Source organism: Monopterus albus, unplaced genomic scaffold (assembly GCF_001952655.1).
Source record: "Monopterus albus unplaced genomic scaffold, M_albus_1.0 scaffold44.1, whole genome shotgun sequence".
Taxonomy (NCBI): Eukaryota; Metazoa; Chordata; class Actinopteri; order Synbranchiformes; family Synbranchidae; genus Monopterus; species Monopterus albus.
The window spans coordinates 533,838-543,804 of record NW_018127924.1 but is presented as its reverse complement, the minus strand read 5'-3'; positions in this window follow the sequence as shown (position 1 = coordinate 543,804).

Below are 9,967 nucleotides of genomic sequence, written 5' to 3'. Positions count from 1 at the left end.
TTTTGTTGTGTGTATTTATTTTATTAAACGAGGAAGAAACATTACATGAATAATGCGTTACACTTTGACAAACGGAGGCAAAGTTTCACTGAGAGCGACAGCAGTATTTCTTAAAATGTCATAAGAAGTGAAAAGATGTGATGTGGTTCTTAGACGTGAGGACATCTGAAGAAAGAAGGATCATCTCTTGGCATTCACCGCGTGCCTTAATTGTAAGACATTAAATCAAGGTCCGCTGTGAACACGGAGAGACACAACCCGTAGGTCTGTGTGTGGTTGCGTGTGTGTATAAATGTGTGTTTCCGTCCACCAGCTGCATTCCCTCTACTGTAGGAAATGGGCAGACACCTCTTGACTTTCTTTGAAACCTGTTATTCTATATATATATATTTTTTCAGCCTCTGAGTCCTGGGGTCGTGTGCCTAAAACTGTCGGGTTGTCAAGTTTGCCCAGAACTGGAAATTTAAAACAAAAATGTAATTAAATATTAAAGAATCCAAGCTTCCTGCACGGGTCCACGGAGATCTAATCCTCTCTCGGTTGTTGTGCAGGCCTAACTTAAACTATATTTAAAAATAAATAAACCATCTGGAGACTAGGTTATAGGAATGACTTCAACAGTAGTAGGTACTTTTGTGGGCAAAATAATTATATGTCCCAGGCCGCTGCTGCAGGCGACAAAATGGTCCGTTTGGTGTTTTTACGTTGACTGCTTTGTCCAAAACTGCAGAAATCATAAAGTCCTCCTTTGTCCCATCACGCACCTACAAAAAAGGAAACACAAAATGCGTCATGAGCTTCATATAGAATTGCAGTATTCCACATTGACCTGTTTAAAATGATTCTGGGGGGCGGCCTTAAAGCAGGAGAAGGCGCTGTCCTCTTCCAAAATATTGATTTCCTCCGTGACATAACGCGCACATTTTCCCAGGACGCACAAATACGCTACCCTGCAGTTTTTACTTGCAGGTCACACGTTTAAACTATTGCATATCGCAAACGGGGCAGCTAAAGAGCCTTTGTAAAAGCTCTGTCCTGAGCGCAGCGGTGCTCTATGTGTATGCGTCCAAGCGCGCGTTTCCTCCATAAGCAAACCGGACACCGGCCTGCGCAGCACCGACACCGCCTAAATGGGACTGATCTCTTTCCATCAGGTCTTTTCCTCTAACTTTGAGATTAATTGTGCTCCAGCCAAACAAACGGGGCATCTGCCTTCGGCACAAGAGGATTGGGATGAGATTGGAGGGTGGGGAGTGGGGGGAGGTGACGTCACCGGGTAAACAGATGTTCCTCTATATTACCCAGCGTCCTCCGCATCACTGCCCGGTGTCCTTGAAACTAGGAGGGAAACCGACGACTTCCCATTCGGAGTATTATGAGAATGATGAATGTTCCGTACGTTCAGTTGTTCTAATAGAACTTTGTCTTTTTTTGTTCCATGACATCGGTGTGAGGACATTTTAGCCGAACCTCACAACTTCAGACGACTGCTCGAGAGTGAAGACTTTGTTTTAGGGTTCTGTAAAGGTTGGGGGATGTATGAAGGGCCTCACACATAGACTGTGTTTGTGTGTGTGTGTGTGCGTACAGGCTGGCAGAGGAAATAGCCTGCCACCCATGCTCCTGCAAATTGTGAAGCCCTAAAATTGGCGTTGACTGTGAACAGTTATGCAACATTGCACTGTTAAAAAAAAAAAATCAGAACACTGGGGTACGTAAACTCACACGAATATAGACTCACACTCATGCACGAGCATGCGCACATACACTCATGTACACTCAGGAACGAGGGAGGTATGCTCTTGTCATCTAGAGCCTGCTGATAGATATGAGTTTGGTTTATTTACTACTGTGTTTTGCTAAATTTGATGCGCTGCAGCAAATTTTTAGTCCTTAAAGTAAGATTTGAAATATGACAGTCATTGAGGGACTGTGATGTATCTGCCTTGGCGGGATTATATAATCTGCATACTAGGAGAAAGCAGGATGCATTCCGAGATTAGAAATACAATATTTAAGTTTTTAGTTAAATTACTGTACAGTACAGACCTATTGTATGGGTGCTAACACAGATCCAAGATCCGAGATAGAATCGATATTTTCCAGTTTAATCTGCAGTGAGGTAGACCACAGATCTTATTGATTTGCATATCTAGGAATGCTGTTTAAGATATTTTAAATTCAAAGGACATCAGTGCTGTCTTAGAGTCGTATACCTGCCTTCCAATCTGTTTGACTGAGCTCTCCACATCTGACAGCCCATGTTTTACCATTAAAGACCAAAATCTGCTGTGTGAAAAGCAACGTAGTGGAAATGAAGAGGCGCAGGCTCTTAGATATGGTAATTGCAATGCATTAGTCACTCGCTAGAATAAAGAGGAAAGGGGTGCAGAAACAAAGGGAATCGCCATTTTAGACGGAAACCGTCCCATCGCCTGGAAAACCGGGCGAATCTCGTATCTGCCATGGTTAGGAGCTTCATACGACCCCTATTGTCCTTAAGCACCGCACAGCGAACAAACGTTATGACTTAGAAATGCACCATCCTGTTTATACACCGTATCGATTAGCCTATATGCAAGCCTCAGCAGACAACGATGTGCGGGTTTGGTGCTGTTTCCTGTAACCTTTTTGTTAGCTCTCTTCCTAAAATGGTTTATTAGGCTATTCCTAAAGCCTGCATTAACAATAGCAAGTGCAAGGTGCACAGGGAAGCGCAGCCAAAAGGACCGTTATATGCCCACAGATACAAAATACGCAGCATTCTCCTTCATCTTATAACGGCTGAAGCAAAACACTTTGAACCTATCAATAAATGATCAAAGGTGCGAGAATAAGTAAACGCAGGCATAAGATACTCACCATGATATGGTCTACGCTATATGGTGGATCCCAGTACACTGCTAATATTTATCCGTGCCCTGCTGTTTTATCACCTCTACTCCTTCACTGCAGAGCATTACATCATGGAGGCAGTCGCTTGTATTCCCGGATCCTTTCGGTATAGCAGTTGAGACGCAAAGACTTCGTTTGGCGAGCAGCTGATATCACCGATGAGAGCGGTGCTGTAGCCTCTGCACAGCATGGCTACGCTTTCTGGCGTTTTCCCCCCCAAAAAAGGCAGGTCGTTGTGTGCATTACAATGAGTAAAAGCTCTGTCTCTCTCTCTCTCTGTCTCTCTCTCTCTCTCTCTCTCTCCCCCATGCACACACATATACACGCTTTTATACATGCAAATGCGTGCTCGCTCACACAGACACGCAAATGTATCTTATGCGCGCTCTGGAACATCCTATTAGCGATTTCATGAATATTTACTATTATATTCGTGCATGTTGCAGCTGCATTTCTGTGTTCAGTGGAGCCCCGTACTGTGGGCCTGCTGTAGTTCATATGTACAGCAGTAACTATTCCGTAATCTAGTGAAGCGGCTACACTGGGACTGTGTGCGGTGGGATCGTCGCCTTGCCGGACACACTTAATCATGTTTAATGCTGTTTGTCTTGAGAGGTCCATTAGCGCGTTGTAGTTTCACGCATCAGGCGGCTGGATTGCAACTCAATTTCTATAGGGAAATGTGAAGCTTGAGTGTTATTTTACACAAAGAAGGTAAAAAAAATGTCTCTGTTTTCTCTGCAATAGGTTATAGGCCTAGCAATGCAAACCGCACACTGATTGGGGAATATATTTAACATTGTTTTCCAGCTTGTACACTTTGCTGCTTCCTCCTCCTCCAACATGACCTAGGGTCTGTAGTTTAGAGCCTTGGTGAGGTAGTCAGTGAGTGGAGCAAGTGGCAGCCCTGCGCAGCTCGTTTGTATCCCCTTCACTTCCTGCTGTGATTGACTCCCAGGCAAAGATCCAATCGAAACAAGGGCCCCATGGATGATGTCATTTGCGTAACCTCACTAGCCCTGTAGTCAAGGCGGAACACACAGGCCTAATACAGTATCTTATCTCCAACCTATTAATATAGGCTGTATCTGATCTAGTATGAGGAAAAGCCTGTAGGTGTTATATTTATTTCTTCTAGTTCTCTCCCTCTGTGTCAGCCTCTGAAAATCTGTGCTCCTCATTTTAACATTTTAACTCTGTTACAGTTTTGGCCACTGATGGCTGCAATAGCAGTGATGCAACATTGTGTGTGTGATGCAACAGAGAACGTACCGCTAACAACGCAAACGTTTTGTCAAGATTTTTATTCCCTATTTAGATCTTTGGAGTGAAAGTCTGACGGGGCTTGCATCAGGCTACATTTAGAGAGAACTTTGGAAGCTGCCTTTTCTCTAACAGAGAATGGGGGGTAAAGCTATTGTTCCCGCTGAAACAATGGGAGCTGCGAGGCGACATGCAGTGGTGCGTATATGAATGACAGGGCTCTGGGGTGTGTGTGTGGGTCAGTGGCCCGGGGTCTGCGTTCCAAAGCCCCTTTCCCAGCGCTTCACAATGAACCTGCACAAGATCAGGGCTCCTAGGGGTCACAGGCCACACCCTTTTGTCCCGTACTTCAAAACACAAACATTTATCAATCAAGAGACAGCTACTGGTTCCCCTTTGCCTAAAAAGGGGGGTGAGAGAGGGGTGTAGAGGGGAAAAGAAGTGGGGGAGGGAAAGACGAAATTAGAAGTGGCTGCAGATGCAAATTCCACCATTTGGACAGAAGTGGAAGTTTGGAAAAGTTGCAGCCTAATAGTGGAGGTCGGGGTTCTGAGGAGCAATGCGGATGGAGCCAGGCGGCCAAGCTCCACTGGATCTGGACCATTATTAAAGCTTGTACCCGCTCGTTTGCTTCACATTTCTGGATATGCGTTCAACAACTCTGGAATCCTGGAATCTGTGGCACGGTGACATGTTGTTCTCCATACCTCAGGACTGAAAGGAGGGGGTGTAGCCGCCTGCACAGCACCAAATTGATCGTACGAAATTGCATAAAATAACATAGTCAGGCAGCGCATTAGCCTATCAGTGAATACCATTTGTTTACATCAAAACAAACAAGAGGCTGCAGGATCGAAACGCCCTTCATATGCACAGCTTTCTGCGCACGGAGTCCATGTGAATAAGTGGAAAACTGCAATTGCAGGCGACATCGAAATGCGGCTTTTGTTTCTACGTAGGCTACGTGCATTTTCAATGGAAGCTATCTTTTTTCTTTCTGTCTTTTTTGGAGACATGAAAACACCAAAGCAGGCCTCCCGCAGCAGCATGGACACATGAAACGTGGCCACTCGAGAACCTATGTAAAAATACTCAACTTAATTTGACTCAAGATCAAATAACAATTAGCACCGGGCAAAATATACTTTAAAGCTACTAAATAAGCATCGATGTTGGTCTTTTTAGGAAGTGGTTTAACGAATTGGAAACTAAATCGAAACGAAAATCTGTCTGTCTTTAGGAAAATGCGTCCAGGCTGCGGCAGCAGTAAATGTTGTAGTTGCATCAGTTTCAGCAACGAGATGCCTTAATAACAGCAGCCGTTCTGTCAGCATGATGCATCATGCATCAGGCCTCCCCCCAACCTACGCAGCCTGTGTTGCTCCTTGTACTATAATAGTCCATAAATTGTGCATCAAAGCTGGTTTGGTGTGTTCAGTTCCTCTTTTTTTTTTTTAGCTGATCAGCACTAATAAAAACGGTAATAGCTCAGAGTTGTCTTTTATCAATCCCGTTTTAGATTTTTTTTTTTTTGTAATTAGTCCTAATCAAAGCAGCAAGTTGTTTTTCAGCTGAAGTTTGATTTTAATTACAGTTTTTTTGCTATGTGCAAAATGTAGTTTTGATAACTGTGGGGTATCCTCTTAAAATAATATTAGTAGCATCGTTTCAGCTAAATCTGATGGATCCTTTAGTTGTTTTTGAGTTTCCTAAACTCACGCTGAGTTTGAAATTCAGCCAAACAGTCCTGAGGATTCATTTTAAAAGGTTTGGGGGAAAGTAATCAGTTTTGTGACTGAAATCAAAACATGTTCTGTGTAGTATTGGGTCACCATCACAGACAGATACTTGTAGTTCCCACATATGGAATATGAGGAATACTGTGTATTTTCACAGTTTGAGTGGAAATATTTAGAATATTAACAGAAATTGTGTTCCTTAAATAATAACCATTTCCTGCCTATTTGTCTAACAAATGATGATGATGATGCAAACTACTGGCTTCTGAACATTCCTGTTGATTTTTATTCTTTATTAATAAAATGTATGTAAAAATGCAATGTATTCATACTATTCATATTGTCATTTTGTGCAACCAAATTGCTTTTGAACCCACAAATGTACATCAGTTTGTAAAACAAGAAAAACTATTAAGACATCACGTGTATAACAAAACGTATGTGGTTGTTATGGAAACATTAATAATGCAAAATCAGTTATCTCATCAGTAGGTTGTGCTTTATTCATCGTTTTTTTAAGACTCATTTTAATATTTTGCTCTTCCCTGTAAATACACAACATATAATAATACACATATGTTCTGACATATATCTATAATCAAGCCTGAGAAACGTGATCAGTATTTAAGCATTCAACATCAAGACGACATCTTGTGTAATCTGTATTTCTAAACCTATTGATGGAGATTACAGTGTTATGTGCTACCAGTTCTGACCTGCAGTGAATGGACTAGAGAGTAATCACATAATTTAAGTCCTGCTTTGACCTCATTGAAATTTTTCCTTTTTTTCCAAACAAATCCTGACAGTAACATATTTCCGCTTAGCCTGAGCGGGGACAGTGCACTCTCCATGCTAACATCAAATAGTAGTTGCTATTTTATGGTTGTGTGCAAGCAGAACTAGGTCATGTGCACTTGGTTACAGGCCTGGCAGCTGTGTTGGTCGTGTTCCCCATAGCGTGCATCCTCCCTCATGCTGCAGACATTTTGTTTTCCGCTCAGTATAAAATCCTTTTTAATACAGCTTTGCCTTGACTGCTGTTGAATTTACACATACTTTCAGACAATATGTCAGAGAGGAGGTTCACTTTTTAACAAGAGATTAATATTTTTTATACAATTTTTTGTAGGCAGTTTGTAATTTGGCTTGGGTTTGGCACAACAAGTTTTCTTATACAGTGCGTTTCAGGGTGACATGAGCCCTTTTTTTCAAACTGTCATACAACATAGGCCATAATTCCAGTCTATTAAAAAGCGTGCATGTCTTCTGGAATTATGATATCACAGATTTGTCTCTTGCCTTATAACAATTTCTAACAGGAAGATGAATCCTGTCTGCAGTCAGTGAGACAGTGTTTTGTTCTGTGTACCCCTCTAGTGTTTTGTGTGATCGAGGTGAGGATGAGCGTGTGGGACCTTCCCCCTCTGACATTACCAGGGGGTCAAATGTGCATGTAGGGCACCTGGCTCTCCACCTCCCCTCTCTCTGTGATGTTAAATGTCAACCAGTAGCATCCAGAAAAAGCAAGGTGAGCCTCAGTTGCTAATGCTTATGCCAGGGGATCATGACATCTGACTCCCTAAGCCATGTTTCTCTTCTGTAGAGCAATTAAAGCTGTAAGGGAGAGGAAATTTACAGGCTCATTAATGGCTTGAAGTTTGGTGAGCTGAAAGGAAAAGCCGTGTTTTTAATATCAGATTTAGAAATGAGCATCTTAATCTTGATTTGATTTGGAACGATGTGTGTTAACATTTATTCTTGTCTTTAAATGTAGTGAATGCGTTGATCCTTTTACTGTAAACATAAGGCATTTGCTGCATTAATCAGTTTATTCTGGACACAGGTGCTCATGCTTCTGGAAATCATTTTACTCTAATAATTTGTATTCCAGCAGCACTGCCTCATCGCTCTGTCACAGCAGGATGGATAGGATGAAATCATTGATTTTACCAGACACACTACGGATTAATGTATAGTTTTATAACTGCATTGCACACTTATCCAGTTGTTTCTCTGATTCAAGATACAGTTCAGCATTGTTGTCTCCCTCAAAGTGTACAAGAGTTTAGATGTAAATCTGCAGCATCAGTCAGAGAAGTATCCTTGCTCAGAAACGGCAGCAGTCAGGACCTTCCACTACACCTCCACTAATAGAGAGCCCATTGAGCCCCAAACAGCAGGTCTGTTCCGACTTCATAAGTGGATTCTCCCACACCCCAGAGGTTTATGATATAGGGGTGAATGGGTCTGTTGTTGTTTATCTGTGTCTCTCTATCCCCACAAAGCTCAGTGATGTCAACAGTGAAGTGACAGAGAGAGCTGGGATCTAGGGGAAAAAAAAACAAAAAACAAAAGACCCAGTGAGGAAATAACTGCAATCATGATCCCCGTGTGTCTTCACTCAGCAGGGCTGCAATTGTTCCAGTGGGCATGGTTGCATACCCATATGAAGAATGGAAAATTGTAAATATCTCTTATCCCCCAACAGGTTGAAATGAAACAGCAGCAGCTGGCAGAGAGCTGCTGAAAATATTGAGTTTAGTCTGAAATTTATCACTAAGAACAAGCCTTGCTTTTGCTTTGATGGTGTACAGTTCACTGTGCAATAAGGTCCCTCATAAAAAGATTTAATATGTAAACAGTATTGTCAAATGCACTGCTTATGCATTTCACGTCACCTGGTGTCATTTATTAAATGAAAGTGGGGATCTGTTATGAGGTTGGATTTTACGCCTCTGCCTACAATGTGATGATTTAACCAAAGCACAGCCATAAATTTCTTTTGATATAATTGTATTAATGCAGCGAGTAATGGATGAGCATATGTTTCACAGTGATTACTATATCTCTCTGACTGTGTGTCCTAGTTGTCTTTCCATCGCCTGACTATCGGAATGAGAATATGTGCTTTGAGTTAATGCTGATTGCAGCAGCTGCCAACACATGAATCTCCATGGCAACAATAACGGTTTCCAGGCAACCATGCTCTTTTAGTGACAGTGAAAGAAGCCCAAAGGCTTACTAAAAATCTATGGGTATAGTGCGTCTTCACCGCCTCAGCCATATGCATGTTATGTGCACAGTGACACAGTCAAATGCTTTAATCCATGTGTGTTATTTATTTTCCTGTTTAGCTGCAGTGTGTGGTTACACTGATGCTAACCTACTCTGGCATCAGCACTCAGCTCTAAATGGCAGCCACAAGTGCTCTTACCTTTCACGAGATTAACACACAGAGTCATGACAGAGGAATGAATGCTTCTATAACTTTATGTAGTGTATTTGCGACCAGACTGGTTCTAGGGGATAGAGAGGACTTTTTTTTTTTTTTGCTCTTCAATAACGGGGCAACTGTCAGCCATCTTGGCTTCTGCATTGAGCTTCCCGTCGCAGCTCTCACAGGCCCAGGTGACATGCGCTGTGGAACAAATATTCCAAGTGACATCACCGCAGTCAGCTCAGCTGTTCCTGCCTGTGCTATAAATAGGGTGGTAGAAAGAACGATTGCCTATGCAGAAAATATTTAACTCCTGACCTCAAACCTTGAAAGCAGTGGAAGTGATGACCTGGACCTGCATGGGCTTACCAATGTTTGTTTTTCAGATTTAACAGTGTTAACCATAAGATTTCAAATATACATTCTAAGACATTTTGTGTGCCAGAGTATTGATTTTATAGTTTTTGTTATTTATTGTGACCAAGGTGTAATCATTCTGTTGTGTTTTGTATTGCTTCACTAGGGTATTAAGAGATCTTTCTATCGTACCTTGAGTTTCCCCCTAAGATATTCAAATAGTTTATTTACGGTGACAGTCTTGTTTTCTTGTAGAAATGAAAATGAAAGCCTCTAGTTGTGAAGCATGAGATTGTACATAGCAGTGGCATTTGAATTCCTTGCAATGGCTCTTATTAAACAGGTCATCCCTGGACCTGGGCTGGTAAAGTAGTCTGTGTCAGAGACAGGTGCAAGGTACCTGGCCTTCATTCATTATATCAAAGTAATTGGTTCTTGTGGTCAGGGCAGCTATTCTAATATGATTTGTGAATGTATTGTAGCTGTAACTTGT